Source organism: Tachypleus tridentatus, chromosome 1 (assembly GCF_004210375.1).
Source record: "Tachypleus tridentatus isolate NWPU-2018 chromosome 1, ASM421037v1, whole genome shotgun sequence".
Lineage (NCBI taxonomy): Eukaryota > Metazoa > Arthropoda > Merostomata > Xiphosura > Limulidae > Tachypleus > Tachypleus tridentatus.
Genome location: NC_134825.1, coordinates 30,187,784 through 30,205,368, shown reverse-complemented (window position 1 = coordinate 30,205,368; position 17,585 = coordinate 30,187,784). Strand labels below are relative to the sequence as shown.

Below are 17,585 nucleotides of genomic sequence, written 5' to 3'. Positions count from 1 at the left end.
CATTTGAGCACATCAGTGTCCGAAAAGTTGCTTCGACTGATTTTACTGATACGTGGTCAGATAGAATTGCTGGAATTCCAGCTATTTTCAACCATCCTTTTCTAGGAAGCAGCTGTTGATTTCAAGGGGTATTGTATGAAGTTCTCGGTTTTCAATCTTCACCAAGCTTCAATGCTTGTTTATTATATCTTTATTGGTATATCAAAGAATAAATCAGCTTCATCGCAGAGATTTCTGTTTTTGTTTATTTACACAAGATGCTTGATTTTCATAAGAGTAATCTTCACTATGCAGATAAAGGTGTTGTTCCGGAGTGGTGTGTTCTATAACTTCAACTTGAGACTGTTGTTCCTATAAAATACCTACTGCAAAAGTTTTTCTAAATTCTGTTCTTTTATTAGGTTGAGGAATAATTCGTGAGCGTTTTTAAATAATTTCATTCAAGCATTACATGCAAGACTATACAATACTTCAATGCATGAACACATTACACCCAAAACATTTATTATGATACTTTATTTCATGTAATACCTAGGTATATAGTATGCATTGTTTTAAACGAAATTGCAAGAAATTAAATGCGAAAAGCAGATGGTGTCGAAAATGCTCGATTTTGTCCACTTGACATTCCATTTAATGAGCTGAAAATGAAAGCAAAAATTAAAGACATATGAAAATCAAACATACCATCTATTAGAGCAAAAAATTATCTACCAAATGACATGAAATATTTTGCGAAAGCGTTTCATTTATGAATATATTCTTAACTTGAAAAAACGCTCACGAATTATTCCTCAACCCAATATAAAAGCTCTGTTGTGTAAGTTTTTCTGGAGACTGTTGTTCTTATAAAAACTCTGCTATGTAAGTTTTTCTAGATTCTGTTGCTCTTATAAAGAAACTCTGCTGTGTAAGTTTTTCTGCAGCCTGTTGTTCCTATAAAATATATACTGCGTAAGTTTTTTTAGATTCTGTTGCTCCTATAAAAGCTCTGCTGTGTACGTTTTTCTAGATTCTGTTGCTTTTATAAAAATTCTGCTGTGTAAGTTTTTTTGTAGCTTGTTGTTCTTATAAAATCTCTAGTGTATAAGTTTTTTTTCTTCCGTGATTAATACTTATGGCTCTATTTTTTAAGAATGTCCTTTGTTCCTACCACATTTAACAGTTTCGTTATATAAATATCGTTCTTAGAAAGGGACTGTGACGTTTATACTGTCATAACCATACCGAGGCTGCATTACACTTTCGAATAATCATGAATTTACCATAATTTAATATATAGATGATAAACATGTCTCCCCTTGCCGTTACGGCTTGGATCTATGATGGAACGTTACTCCACGAAACTCTAATAATTATATATAGTTTATAAAACCTGTTTATTAGTCTGCATGTCTTAAGAATAATAGAATAGCATCATTTGTTTCTGCAGGTCTGAAGATAAACGTTAGCCTTCCATTCAAAGACACTCATTAATTCCCTTCTATATACCAAAATGTAGAATGGTAATAATTCGTATTAAGATTTTGAAATTCATTTGCCTCCAGTAGACCAGAGAGTCAACAATATTTATAGAATTTCCACACAGACGTAAGACATTTCGAAACTTTGAGTTACCTTTCAGTGTCTACACTTGCTATTGTGGAAGTTTCTAAATTGAAATCGGTACCATTAAACATCTTGGTTTGAAACCTTTTGGGGTATTTCTACACAACCTAGAAATCGGTACCATTAAACATCTCGACTTGAAACATTCTGGGGTATTTCTACACAACCTAGAAACCGGTACCATTAAACATCTCGACTTGAAACATTCTGGAGTATTTCTACACAACCTAGAAACCGGTACCATTAAACATCTCGACTTGAAACATTCTGGAGTATTTCTACACAACCTAGAAACCGGTACCATTAAACATCTCGACTTGAAACATTCTGGGGTATTTCCACACAACCTAGAAACCGGTACCATTAAACATCTCGACTTGAAACATTCTGGGGTATTTCTACACAACCTAGAAACCGGTACTATTAAACATCTCGACTTGAAACATTCTGGAGTATTTCTACACAACCTAGAAACCGGTACCATTAAACATCTCGACTTGAAACATTCTGGGGTATTTCCACACAACCTAGAAACCGGTACCATTAAACATCTCGACTTGAAACATTCTGGGGTATTTCTACACAACCTACTCCATTATATCGTTTCCTTTTTGTAAGCCATACTACATTTCAGAGTACTCGTTTTTGTGCTACTTTCTGAATAGACTTACATTCTACCAGTGCCGTGAATGATAGGTATTCTTTAAGCACTTGTGGTTTTATTTGTATTCTACACTGTGAAGCTACAAAATGATTTTTCGAAGCCAAAGAAAGAGTAATGGTTGTGAAATTGTCTTCTTATGTTATGTCATGCACATTGAATCATATCGCTAGAAAATTGGTACATTTTCATTTTCTCTCATTTTGAGAGTAAATCGTTACGTCGCACAGATAAACGCAGTAAATAACTTTATTGATTCACTATATCTGTAGTGTCGTGACATTTAGTCGTGAGATGAAATACCGTTTAATTGTGGTTTGATTTAATTGATCTAGATATATGTTTACTGTCACGCCATCTATTATATTTTATTTTTTATCTTTAGAAATGTACAAGCGTCAAGAGAGAAAGATGAGCTTTAGAATATTGAAAACAAAACAAAAACAAGCTAGTAAACAAACCTATCTTTCAACCATCATCTATCTATCTATTTCCATGGCGAGTTATTTCATCTATATCCATATATGGAAGATCTACGTGTATATTTAGTATGTTATGCTGGTATGCATAAAAGGGGATTGAAAGGTGCAAAAGAAAAATGTCGATTCGTAAAGAAATGAGTCCGGAAGCGGGGAGACGTTATACACAATCTTGCAACATTTTGAATTATAATATGTAATTTGCAAGTATAAAAAATGTAATTATAATGTACTCGTCAAAACAGAACTGCGATCAAAAATAACCTACAGGGGTTTCTGATCTGCATATTTACGAGAATAACAAGATACTTAGATACGTATCTCTCTCTATGACAAAAAGTTTTTGTACGCTACTTTTGGAATATAAAAGTAGCAGCCGATTTCAGTTACTGTATACATATATATGTTATGGTATAACGTCTTAACGACAGCTTTAAATAGGGAAATTGTATTTTGTTCTTGTTATCGGCATGTACATGTGGCCCGGCATGGCGTAGCGCGACTCGTAATCCGAGGGTCGCGGGTTCGCGCCCGCGTCGCGCTAAACATGCTCGCCCTCCCAGCCGTGGGGGTGTATAATGTGACGGTCAATCCCACTATTCGTTGGTAAAGAGTAGCCCAAGAGTTGGCGGTGGGTGGTGATGACTAGCTGCCTTCCCTCTAGTCTTACACTGCTAAATTAGGGACGGCTAGCACAGATAGCCCTCGAGTAGCTTTGTGCGAAATTTCCAAACAAACAAACAAAAAAGCATGTACATGTGAAACATACACATGTAGGTATAATAAATCTACATATGTAATATTTTTGAAGATGTCGATCTAGTACATTGACGTGCTAACATGATAAGATGGGATGCTTTGCACAATATTTCATGTCATTTGTTAACTGTATAAGTTCAGTGATCTTACTTCACTCCAGATTCCATGATAACGTTACTTTGGTTACGCTTCGTACACGAACACTCATTATTACGAAACTTTGAAAATCAAATATGTTCGCCGTGGTCTCTCTTCTTTCATATTAAATATGTTATGGTTATATCTATCTATTTATACGGCGATGGTTATTAGCTGTCAAATAGTATGTTATTTTCACGTCAAAGGTGAGGTGTCAGCATATAACAGGGTGAGATGAACATTCACTCAGCATAAGTAACAGGGGTGAGGTGAACATTCACTCAACAAAAAACAACTGGGTGAGGTGAACATTTCAGTTTATTTGAACACTTGGTTAAGGTGTCAGCATTGGTTAAGTAGCAAAGGTGAGGTGAACATTCACTCAGCATTGGTTAAGTAACAGGGGTGAGGTGAACATTCACTCAACATTGGTTAAGTAGCATGGGTGAGGTGAACATTCACTCAACATTGGTTAAGTAACAGGGGTGAGGTGAACATTCACTCAGCATTGGTTAAGTAGCAGGGGTGAGGTGAACATTCACTCAACATTGGTTAAGTAACATGGGTGAGGTGAACATTCACTCAGCATTGGTTAAGTAGCAGGGGTGAGGTGAACATTCACTCAGCATTGGTTAAGTAGCAGGGGTGAGGTGAACATTCACTCAACATTGGTTAAGTAACAGGGGTGAGGTGAACATTCACTCAACATCCACTAAGTCAATGTGTGTTTGATGTTTCCCCTTTTCCCAGTGATTAAATTCAATGGATTTACTTTATACATTTGTTTTAGTTTGATGTATATTATTGGACGTGTATTGCGCAAATCCTGTCTGTTTTCCAAATGTGTAGCAGATTCTCGAGACTAATAATTAATAACATTTGTTTTACGAAGACGCTAGTGTGTCTTCGAACATTGTTGAACATTCGAGAATCTCGTCTTAAACTATATAAACCGACGCACCGAGAGAGAGAGCAGAATATTATTGGTCAGCTATAGTCAGTATACTATAAGCCTCTGAAGCTATAATTGTGTTTAACGCTCATTAATTGGAAAACTACGGAATTTGACCAGGAAGTTTACAAACCGTTCAACTTAAATGAATTACTCGGACGTTATTATTTTTATGAGGACATTAAATATCTTCCTTGGTAAAAATGTGAGCTTGTAAACCGCGTTATGCCAAACTAGAATGGAGCTAACTCGCATTCCAGTCAAGTGAAGGGTATCTGTGTATCAACATAAAAGTATTTTGTGCTTTATAGACCTAGACCATTGATAAGATATTCAGTTTCAGTCCAGATAAAATAATGAACGTTATTTGTAAGTTTGTATAATTTTTAACATAAACAATTATTTGTAATAACTGTTATTGTAAATTGTATTTTTATGTTAAAATATATTTGTTTTAGGAAAGAAAATTGTGTGTATCAATCTTGTTGGCAAATATCATAAAGTTAATACATATCGAAATCCAATTAATTTCTAAAAGGAATTAAAATGTCTGGCTAATTGAAATCGTAATACATCATATAATAAATCAGATATTCATCTGAGATAAATTGTAATACCTAACACTGATATATACTTTATGCATTAGTAACTCCAGTATGTCATACGTCAATATATCTGTCCGTCATAACTTCAAGTCCACTCAAACTTTTGTATCTGGCAACGCTACAAGCTTTCCAAGTAGTTGCGACAAGCTTACTAATTAACTGCCACTTAATAACATTCGTGGCTGATTTAGAAAAAAGTTATTACTTGGAGTCCGTTACAAGCATCTCTTGTAAGTTTTTTAGAAGTTTTATTGGAAAGTTTCTGGTTCTTTAACAAAAACTCTGGAAGCTTCAGCCCAACTATCTATGAGATGATTTCTCTGATAAAAAGGAGAAAGATATAAAACCGAATTTATTTTGCTTAAGTAAAATTTCAGTAGATAATTCCATGTACCGTGATACACTATTCAGTTACTTAGACGATATGTATGTGAATTCAAATATGAAGTTTGTAGAAAAAAATTATATTACAAGAAACTCATAGCTTTATTAAAAATGAAATTAATACTGGATTAACCCAACAATTGACAAGTCGTCGAAGACTTTTACTCAACCGATGGCCCCGTATAGCAGGTGGTTGAGGCGTTCGACTCGTAATCAAAGGGTCAGGGGTTCAAATCCCCGTCATATCAAAGATGTTCGCCCTTTCAGTCGTGCAGTCAATCCCACTACTTACTGGTAAAATAGTATCCCAAGAGTTGGCGGTGGGTGGTTATGATAAGCTGCCTTTCTCCTAGTTTTACACTGCTAAATTATGGACGGCTAGCGCAGATAGTGTTCGTGTAGGACATAAAATTTTAATAATGAAGCTGATTGATGAGACTGTTGAAATATACAAGTTTATATCTGTTGAAAATGCTGAATATGGGTTTGTAGTTTGTTTGTTTGTTTTTGAATTTCGCACAAAGCTACTCGAGGGCTATCTGTGCTAGCCGTCATTAATTTAGTAGTGTAAGACTAGAGGGAAGGTAGCTAGTCATCACCACCCACCACCAACTCTTGGGTTACTCTATTACCAACGAACAGTGGGATTGACCGTAACATTATGACGCCCCTACGGCTGAAAGGGCGAGCATGTTTGGCGCGACGGGGATGCGAACCCGAGGTCCTCAAATTACGAGTCGCACGTCTTAATACGCTTGGCCATGCCATAGGCTCATGGGTTTGTTAGTATTTCTGTTTTATGGAAAAATGTGCCGATGTAGTACTTACAACATTGATATAAAATGATATAAAAGCAAAATCTGTTTAAGCAAGAGTAGTGAAAATCAGAGTCAAGCTAATGCAATTGCAGTTTGTTAAACTTTTCATAAATCCCTTTAAAAATCAAAGTAACACAAATGATAGCATGCAATCTAGACTTGGAAACTTAACTTTTCCACACAAAGAATTTTCCAATATTTGGAACAAATACTTTTTTAAGTTAAGATATCTCACCAAGAAAAGGTAGCACCCACTATTTGGATAATTTTTGACATTGTCACAATACGTAGCCTGATGGATAACAGTTGTGTAGTTGTGGAATGTTAAGCTAATAGCTACATTCTGATGTAAATGTACAGTTCATCTGGTGTGATATCTCATACAATGTTAAAAAAGACAGATATTGCTGTTAAGGAGCAAAAATGGAATAAAGTTTTATTTGTAGTTTTTATCAGGAAACAAGTTATATTAGTTTGAAACATTCCAATTGACTACAGCTTCTATAAGACAGACATATTCTCTTCTGTAACCTGATTGCAGAAGCTTGTTTCATTATTTAAGTTCAGGATTTTAAATTATTTATCACTTTTGTGTTCAATTTAAACTTGATATGATTCTAATGAAAATATTTATCTTATTTAATATTTTATGTGTGATATACTAGGATAAAATATTTCAGCTTTTTGGTCTGATAGGCCAAATTATCCATGTTACGTATCATTTCAACACATAACATAACATTAATACTTATCAATAAACAGTCTATTGAACATAAAACTATATTTTGTAATGTTTTATACATTACATTGTGAAATAGATGTACCGTTTTACGTTTCTTTTAATACCAACATTTGTTTCAGTCTCACGCATGTGACATATTTGATGGATGTGTATTGCGCATGTCCCGCCTGTTCTCTAATTTGTAGAAGATTTTCGAGGGTAGGAATCAACAATATTTATTTTACGAAAACGTTAGTGTGTTTTTGAACATTATTAAACGTTTGAGAATCCGCGTGATTGGTATATGAAAGCAAGCCATCACAAGCCATCGGAAATTATAATTGTGATTAACGATTATTAATCGGAAAACTACAGAATTAGACTAAGATCGTTTATTTATTTGAGACATTACGAACCATTCTACTTCGGACGCTAGTATTCCTACAAGTAGATTAGACATCTTACTCGGTAAAAAGTGAGATTGTAAAACGCATTAGGTCAAACAAGAATAGAGCTATCTGGCATTCCCGTCAAGTGAAGTATGTTTGTGTATCAACATAAAAGTAATTTGTGCCTTGTGGACCGGGACCGTTAATACAATATTCAGTTGCAGACTAGATAGAAAAGTGAATATTGTTTATAAATTTGAAGTGTTTTTTTAATAATTATTTGCAATAACTATTATTGTAAATTGTATTGTTTTTTTGTATATTAGAATATATTTGTATTGAGAAAGAAAATTGTGTGTATCAGTCTTGTTGGCAAATTTCATAAGTTTGATACATATCGAAATTCAATTAATTTCTAAATTAAAATTAAATTTCCCGGCCATTTAAAATCGTAATAGGTAAAGCACGGAATATAATAAATTGGAGACTCGTCCGTGACAAATTATAATACGTAACGATTGGCATATCAGAACAAACTAATCATCTTCATTCTTTTTAGTGAAAATCAGTCATTTTATGTAGCATTTTACGGTATAACATAGGCCCTTTATTTAATATTAATTGTTATGATAGTCTATTGTGTATTATTGATATTTTTGGACAAATATTGACTAATTATGAAGGTAACAGATCAATTGTTACCTGGTAGCCCGAGAGTGGGCAGCACTTATTACTCGTGGTCTGAGGCCTCAAATATTAGATTCTGGGTACTCTCACTCTCCCTGAAATTACTAGTTAATAACTGTTTCATTCTACGTCCCTCTTCTGTTTCATTTTCCCTAAAATCTAATTAATTAATGCTATTTCATGGTATGTGTAACTTAAATCTCAGATCCTACATGCTAAAGTATAACATTCCATTAAAATTTTGATTTCATTTTAAGAACAATAGACAATAAGATTTATAAATATTTTAATTTTCCAAATGTAACAGTTCATCATCATCATATGATCATACCAATAAATTTATAAAGTAAGTTTCCGTCTAACTGCAGCACAGAATTTGCTAGATCGCTGGTCATATTTCAGACGATGTTTGTAAATTAGGCCTAAACGAATCAGCATTTTGTCACTGTGTCGCAAAATATTGTTGTCTGAAAAGTTACGCTTAGTGACTTTGCACCTCTTACATTGTAACTGAAATCTTACTCCATAAGATACATCCACACATTTAAGAACTTCAGCAAATTATTTTTAATTTGGCCTTAAAATCAGGGTGTTTTTACTCTACTGCATAAAGTAATCATCTGCAAAATTATGATGTGTCGTCACACATTTATGGCAACATCCTTGACAATCGGGAAACATTAATGCAATTTGATAACCAACATCTCAAGGAAAACTATAAAAGTTCAATTCCAAATGAAGCGCTGTCCGTTATCTACGGTAAATAATCCATGATAAATATAAAATAACTTCATTACATAAAATGAACGCTTGAGGCGTTGTAATCATTCATAAGTTATTGACCCTGTAATATACTCTATATAAAATGAAACTCGGATGTAGTTATTACAACTGTATCCGAGTTTTAATTTAACGTATTATATCTCAAAGATTTTCATTTACTTGGATATTTGAATTGTTTATATCATATTCATGATTCAACTGTAGTTCAATACATGTTTAGTTTTAATATTTACATATCATACCAGACTAGCTATTTGCTCAATGATTCTAATCCATTTAAATGTTGTTGTAATCCAGAAAAAAATAGGCGGTCAGATTTGGTTCAGCACCGGGCTTCTAATGTCTAACTTACATACATTGCAAGATATTCAAGCTGGATTTCCCTCTTTTTAACATAGTGAAATATTCGATGAGTGTTAAAAAACTTCTCACATAAAGAGTGAATTTTATTTTCGGTTTCTTCTTTCTGTAATATGAATAACGTATGTCACATATAGTATAATCCAACGTACAGATAAGCGTTATTTATAACAACTTTTTTTCGTTTAAAACGAGATATGCCTGAAGTTTAGAAGACTATAGAAAAAAAAAAAAAACCAAAAACGAAAGAAAAATCCTGCCTCATGAACTTGAACTTACAGTTTATCGAAAACACTGAAATCTTGTGAACTAATAATCCCAAACTAATAAAACTCAGATATTTGTTTAATTACATCGCATTTTAACTAAATGTATCTATTTTCATTATTTTGAATATTTATCGATTTAGTTTATTTGATTTTTATTTGTTTGATATATTTCAATTGAGAGGCCTATGAGATGAAGAGGTTACCAAACAAGACTCTTTCTTTAAATGTGATTGGTTAATTATGAAATATTGACGAGAAAAAGATTTTTTTGTTTGTTTTGGAATTTCGCACAAAGCTACGAAAGTAGAAAGTGTGTGTATTTTTTTTATAAAAAAACTTACATCAGGCTATCTGCTGAGTCCACCAATGGGTATCAAATCCCTTATTTTAGGGTTGTAAATTCGTAGACTTACTGCTGTACCAGCGGGGAAATCTTCAGAAGGCATATTGGAAACAATACAAAATAAGAAACGAAGAAACATTTCAGAAATTATGTGTCATGCATTATTGAAGAATAAAGTTTATGACCTAAACAAATTATATTCCTATTCATCTGCGTTTGTCCACTGGTCAGTTTATTTGTTTGTTTTGGAATTTTGCACAAAGCAACTCGAGGGCTATCTGTGCTAGCCGTCCCTAATTTAGTAGTGTAAGACTAGAGGGAAGGCAGCTAGTCATCACCACCCACCGCCAACTCTTGGGCTACTTTTTTACCAACGAATAGTGGGATTTACCGTCACATTATAACGCCCCCACGGCTGGGAGGGCGAGCATGTTTGGCGCGACTCGGGCGCGAACCTGCGACCCTCAGATTACGAAGCGCACGTCTTAACCGCTAGGCTATCCCAGGTCACGAGAAATAGATACAGCGATGGATAAATACTGTATCTCTAAGTAAAATATTTTTCTCAGTGTATTTCATTATATTTAGTACTATAATTGAAAACATTATGTAATGTTCTCAACTGCTAATAAACGAGTTCGTCAACGAGTAAACCATCCATCACTTCCAATAACTCCACAATAACAGAAGTCTAGAATCGTGTTTTATTGCGTATGATGCTTTTATATATACTAAGCAATATAAAAACTTACTGTAAGCAATAACACCATCGTAGTTTTGATCGATTCGACAGAGTGTTATTCAAATGATTGTTATATCTTTAACTGTGAAGTACATTTCGACCAAGATAAACTAGTGTCTACAACTATCTAGTTTTCTGGCATCTTCTACACTTGAACCCGCTAGTTTGAGTCAACTCTACAATTTTCGGTATTGTTCAACACTATTTTACCTGCACAATCCATACTCCATGTTTTCTACAGTTGAAGATTGATAGAGGGTAGTTTTAAACATTCCATGTCGCCCTCTATGGTGTAAAATAAATATTAATGGTGCAACACAACTACATCTCATGGCAACTTTGTTCTACCGTGCAGAAATATGAAAACAAAATCAAATAAAGGCTTTGGTGTTATATAATTTGGTTATAAAATTAACTTCACTTAAGAAGCGCTGTAAAGAAAAAGAACTATATTAAATGTTTCATTTTTTACATTCAGAAACATTTACAAAACATATCTAAGATGGTACAAACGGCAACTTTAAGATGGGTAGTACACATTATTCAGTATCTAACTTGATTTACAAGGTTCTTGTAACAAGACTTCCTTTATAAAAATTCTTATGGAGTCAGTCACTCTATTATGAATGGGGCCTGGCATGGCCAGATGATTAAGGCACTCAAATCGTAATTTAGGATCGCGGGTTCGCATCCCTGTCACACCAAACATGCTTGCCCTTTCAGCCGTGATGGCGTTATAATGATGGCGTTATAATTACGGTCAATTCCACTATTCGTTAGTAAAAGAGTAGCCCAAGAGTTGGGGTGGGTGGTAGTGACTATCAGCATTTCCTCTAGTTTTACACTGCTAAATTAGGGACGACTAGCGCAGATAGCCCTCGAGTAGCTTTGCGCGAAATTCAAACCAAACCAAAACTATTATGAATGTCGTAACATGCGTTTCAAAGACGTAGTTTCAGATTCTGATTTGTGTACCACAACGGTTCTTTAATTCAATAGCATATTCCCGATGTTAAGCACACACACACACCCCTTTTCCAGTGGCACAGCGGTATGTTTGCTAACTCACACCTTTAGAAATCGGTTTTCGATACCGCTGGTGGGCAGAGCACAGAAATTTCAAAGGGTAAGTTTGTGCTTAATTCTAAACAAAGTTATGCTAGACTCATTGGAGCCTCAAATCTATATAACATATTAAGTATTATCAAATATTAAAATGCACGTATAGAAATTAGAAGAGCGAGATACTAGTGCTGAAGCTCCCAACATCTGTAGCACCCTTTAATTTCTATTTATAATTCTATATCTATTACTACTCTTTATTTCTTGTATGAGTCTGACGAATAGGAGGTTAAGACTGATAGACGGTGTAACTCCACTGCAATGTGGCTTCAACATCTTTAGTCACCTCCAAAACATAGAATGCATTTTATAATCCCACATTGTAGATTTCACACTGGGATCTTTACAGCTGATGCAGTGTTTTTGTTTAATTTGTTTTTGTTTTCGCTTGTTTTTTGAGTTACAACAAACTAATATAATTAGTCAGAGGTTTAGATTTGCTGTTTTAACACACTGCTAAATTGCGAGTGCTTTTGCGAAATTCAAAAACAAACAAACAAACAAACCTTCCTTGTGATTTTACTTATTTTACTATTTAACTTCATTAAAATGTATTTATTTTCATTAATCTATATTATATAATAACCTACATAATGATAATAATAATATAATTATATAGTATATAATATTCGTATGCATACGCTAATACAGTGGCATACTTCTGCAAATGCGGGCGTGGAGGTTCGGACGACACATTTAGCACCAAAATATTTGATGCAAATGTTTGACCATTTACCACTCAATATGCAGGCACATAGTTAAGATATTATACTATTTTTCTTTCCGGACATTCATATAGTAAAATATCAAATATATTAGAAGTGTGGTGCATACTTATATAACAGAAAACTATCTATAACACAATCTATATAGAATAAATGAGGATAAAAACCTCTCCAAAGAACACTTTACCACAAATCTTCCACTTGACTTTGTAATCATGTTGTTTAAAATTTCCTTATGAAGATGATAACTACCAAGTTGAACGTGCTATAGACACTGTGAAAGAGATAACTGACAAAGAATTGCAGGATTTTTACAGGCTGTTTCCCGGACACGTAAATGAGAGAGAGAAGTTCTGAGAAAAGAGATAAGATATAAAAGTTTGTTGCAACAATAGACGAGGCCTAAGTGTACTTGAACGACTGCAACAGAAATTTGGCTGTATTCCATAAATCATAAGAACTTCTCAGCCTGGTTCAGAGTACTTAAAAAAACATTCCTAGTGAGGGTTTATGGTTGCTGCAGGTTCCTCATACACAAATCGTGTGCTGGTAGAGCATTAATAAGCCCTAGCTATTATAAAAAATGTGTATCGACACCAATTATTGTGAGATTAAAGCATAGGCGTCCATCCGCAGAGGGAAAAGGAGCATTTGTTCCCTCTGGTAAATAAAAACCATAAATATATCTTTATTCATTCAGCATGTGTACATGAAATTACAAGTTTTCTATTCACTTCACAACTGCACACTACTTATTACATTTAATTTTCGATTTTAATAAAATTCGCCAGGCTTGTCTGCAGAGTTATTTAAATTTTTTAGAGACTTACCCTGTAGCTAAATATCGAGAAACGTCACTACCATGAAAGCTTCTTGGGTATCGGACATAGCAATCCTCATTCAACTCATCAAAGTCTTATTTGAGCCTCGATACAATGTGATCGGGGTCAACCTGTTGCCTGGACTTTAAGGATAAAATGTCAAGACAAGTGTTTAAGAACGAGACCAGTGTTCATGCTGTGTACTCCCCCCCCCCAAAAAAAAAAAAAACGTGAAACCAGATGATTGAACCTTCATTGACTTCTGTGTATTCGGTTTGCTTAAATCGTTGTCCTGGAATGTCTATTTAGAGTGGAAGATCTTTAATCAAAGATGTCAAGACGTATTGTTGAAGATCGACTTCATTAGCGATGTTGACCATCATATTGGATACGGTCAATGAGTACTTAATAAATAGGGTGCCGGGCTCGCAATCTGTGAGTTGCGAGCTCGAATCTTACCACCAAACATTCTGTTCATTCAATCGAGAAAACGTTATAAGTTGTGTTCCATCCCACTCTTCACTGGTGGTGAGTGGTGTTGACTAGCTGCTTTCTCTCTAGCTGGACACTTTTTAATTAGATACAACTAGCGCAGATATCTCTCAAATAACTTTGCGCTGAATATAATAAACAAGCAAGTACCAATGATATAGGATTTATAAACCCTCACGGATTTCAAAGCGGTAACCTTTTTTTCTCTCTCTCTATTTTTTCATAAGAAAAAAATTATTGTGTAGATTATATTTGAATATTTTTGTATAAGTTTATTTTGTATTTCCTTTTGCTAAAAATGAAAATATTTGTTTAAAGATTTTCTTCAAATGATACACAGAATATCCAAAAACAGCAACAAAACTGTTGTTGATTTATTGTTACGTGTATGTTTGCAGTTTTTTCTTTAAAACAAAGCCACATTGGGCTATCACTTGTGTCCATCGCAGAAAATCAAACTCGAAATATTAAATATTATCGTTGTTAGTAGCCTATTGCTGACCAGTGGTGGCCTGGCATGGCCTAGCGCGTTAAGGCATGCGCTTCGTAATCTGAGGGTCGCGGGTTCGCGCCCAACATGCTCGCCCTCCCAGCCGTGGGGGCGTTATAATGTGACGGTCAATCCCTCTTTTCGTTGGTAAAGAGTAGCCCAAGAGTTGGCGGTGGGTGGTGATGACTAGCTGCCTTCTCTCTAGTCTTACACTGCTAAATTAGGGACGGCTAGCACAGATAGCCCTCGAGTAGCTTTGTGCGAAATTCCAAAACAAACAAACAAACTGACCAGTGGACAAACGCAGATGAATAGGAATATAATTTGTTTAGGTCATAAACTTTATGCTTCAATAATGCATGACACATAATTTCTGAAATGTTTCTTTGTTTCTTATTTTGTATTGTTTCCAATATGCCTTCTGAAGAGTTCCCCGCTGGTACAGCAGTAAGTCTACGAATTTACAACCCTAAAATAAGGGATATGATACCCATCGGTGGACTCAGCAGATAGCCTGATGTAAGTTTGTTATAAAAAAATACACACACTTTCTGAAACCTATCTTTAAATAATATTTTAGGTATGTTGTGTTTCTCATTGTTGCCAGTTAAGATTCTCATTGGTCTTATGAATCTTCATGAGTACTAAAATAAGCGTATGAGTGTTGGAGTGTTCAAGTTAATTAAGGCCTTTGTAAGGAAACTATCTTAAAACTTACGAGTGTTCATTTCTTGTGTGACCGCTTTATCTTGGATTTTTCTCAAATTTTGTTTGTGCTATAAATGTTGTGATATATATATATATATATGTTTGTTGATTGGTAATTCAGCACAGAGCTATACAATAGGCTATCTGTGCTCTGCCTACCACGAGTATTGAAACCTGGTTTCTAATGTATATTTTTATTGTCTTAACTAGTGACACTTTAAATTGTTTCTTCAAACATATAACTTACATTCTCGTTGATTAACACCTCCTAGTGTCTCGAGGCTTATTCTGAGTTTTTTGTTTCGAATTATGCAGAAAGCTAAACAATGGGCTATCTGTGCTCTGCCCGCCATGGGTATCCAAACCCAATTTTTATTAGTTAAGTCCGTATACATATAGCTATGCCACTGGAGGGCTACTTATTCTGAATCTGTCCATTACAAAAGGGCCGAAATTCATCCCTGAAGTAAAGAAACGAAACATATAGAACGTTATTCTGCTAGACTTGCTTCAAAATAAACCGATATATAGTGTGTCTAATGTTATGACATATGAGGTAGTAAAAATTATGAGTTAGGTGTACAGACGTTAACTTGGTTTTTTATCGACATCTCACAGTATTTCCTATAAGAACTTTCGGCATGTTTCGGTTCTGATATGTAATAAACGATATGGTATATGGCATGGAAACACAAACATAAGTTGTTCTGAATGAGGTGTCCAACTGGTACAATCTATATAACGTTATTATAGTAATAAATACCCTTTTACAGACGCAACTAGCAACAACACATTTATTAGCCAGACAAACTGTATTTGTGAACTAGTTTTTTGTTAAAATAAGAAAATGGTTGATAAGCAGTTCTGTCAGAAATCATTGTAATTTTTAACTAATCAAAATCCCTAATAGCGTAGCGGTATGTCTGCGGACGTATAAAATTAGAAATCGCGTTTCGATACTCTTGGTGCGCAGAGTATAAATATCACACGGTGCAGACTTGTGCTTAACTACAAACCAACAATAGATCATCTGACAGTAAAGTGTCAATTTTATTAACCATTATTATTCAGGGTATAGATTCCGTTCACTGAAGTACTTTTTTATTACATCGCTTTGAATATTTCAGACTAAATGTCCGCCAGTGGAACAGAAGTAAATCTACAGTCTTACAACGCTAAAAATGGGGTTTCGATTTCATCTGATGAAGACGAAGACAGCCAAGTGTAACCTTGCTCTGAAAGACAAACAAAACAAAACGACATTTCTGAGTAGTGTATGTGCTGAATGTTATAGTGACAAAAACTTTGAACTTTTCCTTTTTTATAAGCTGTAATTTTTCTAAAAATTAAAGAACAGCCTAATGGATGAGTTTCTTCACAGCTATTTATATATTTATAAAAAATCATGTGAACAGTATTGATAATCTATTAATTTACTACAACAAAATTTCTAGGTAAATACAGAAACGTATTTTATTTTATAAATTTTTAAGGGAACGATATAAACCTTTAATCGATTCGTAACTCGCACCCTAGTGGCTCAAAGGTAAATCATAAAGCTAAGTACAAGATCTTGATATCAGTGATTGGTACAGAATAGAAAGACAATCGGTAGCGTTTTGATTAACCACAAACAAAAGATTATAATTCAGATTTCTACCAAAGTGGTGTAGTATCTACTCTGACAGGTAATTGTATTTTATGCAACTATTCTCGCTATTGTTAACTTGGGACTTTTGTAACGTAGCGCAAAGAGATATTTTTATGAAAGAAAAGTAGCTATTAATGACGTTCCCAAGGAAAATCTATATAACATAAAGTTAATAATTTGGCAACTATTATTTTACACGCAATTTGTAAATTTTATCTATCTCGTTGAAAAGCAGTTTCCTGTAGGCTAAACGGGGAAGCCCCTTCACCGATATTTTATCATTTAATTACGTGTAATATTTGATGTTTAGAACATTTAACGTCTCGTTTGATTGAGACAACCAGTTACGTCTAAAGGTCTGTCTGACTTTGTTAATGATTCTTAAAATGTATGAATGGCATTCTCCATCAACAAGAGATTTGACCATAATGTTTATAGTGCTATGCTTCAAAGTGCTAAAGTAACATTTTATGTAAACTGACGTCGAGAAGTAAACAGAACACTTAACTGCATTAAATGGTCATTTAGTGTAGGGACGACTGTAGATGAAGAACATTGTTTTATATGAAGGTTACTCATGCCACATTTATATCCCTACTTATTATTCTCACCTCTAGAGACCTGTTTCCAAGTTTGCAAACTATTTCGAAAATGAATAATGTTCTTACCGTTGTTGCAGTATCATGGAAAAGCTAATGCCCAAGTACCATTGATAGAAAGCATAACTTTATATTTTGTTCCAAGCATGCTCCAGAGCGGTCAGGATTCTCTATAGGCACCTATATAGCGTCCTAAAGTAAATATTTGTTAAAATTTATCTTTTATTTTTTTGATATCACAAACTATTCCTTGCACTGTAAGCTTTGGGTGCGTTATAA

At 34.3% G+C, this 17,585-nt stretch overlaps 2 long non-coding RNA genes across 4 annotated transcripts; one reads left to right on the top strand and one right to left on the bottom strand.

The window, feature by feature from the left end:
* On the bottom strand, positions 1 to 12,832 carry LOC143245099 (uncharacterized). 2 transcript variants are annotated; one of them, XR_013025466.1, is made up of 3 exons: positions 12,733 to 12,832; positions 9,955 to 10,046; positions 1 to 641 (listed from the first exon to the last, which is right to left on the bottom strand). It is a non-coding gene; the product is annotated as an uncharacterized LOC143245099 (long non-coding RNA). The 2 variants fall into 2 exon arrangements; XR_013025467.1 differs by lacking the exon at positions 1 to 641 and adding an exon at positions 7,786 to 9,450.
* LOC143245102 (uncharacterized) lies at positions 7,293 to 16,344 on the top strand. 2 transcript variants are annotated; one of them, XR_013025468.1, is made up of 4 exons: positions 7,293 to 7,751; positions 11,698 to 11,824; positions 14,776 to 14,867; positions 16,184 to 16,344. It is a non-coding gene; the product is annotated as an uncharacterized LOC143245102 (long non-coding RNA). The 2 variants fall into 2 exon arrangements; XR_013025469.1 differs by lacking the exon at positions 11,698 to 11,824.
* The last annotated feature ends 1,241 nt before the right edge of the window (positions 16,345 to 17,585 follow it).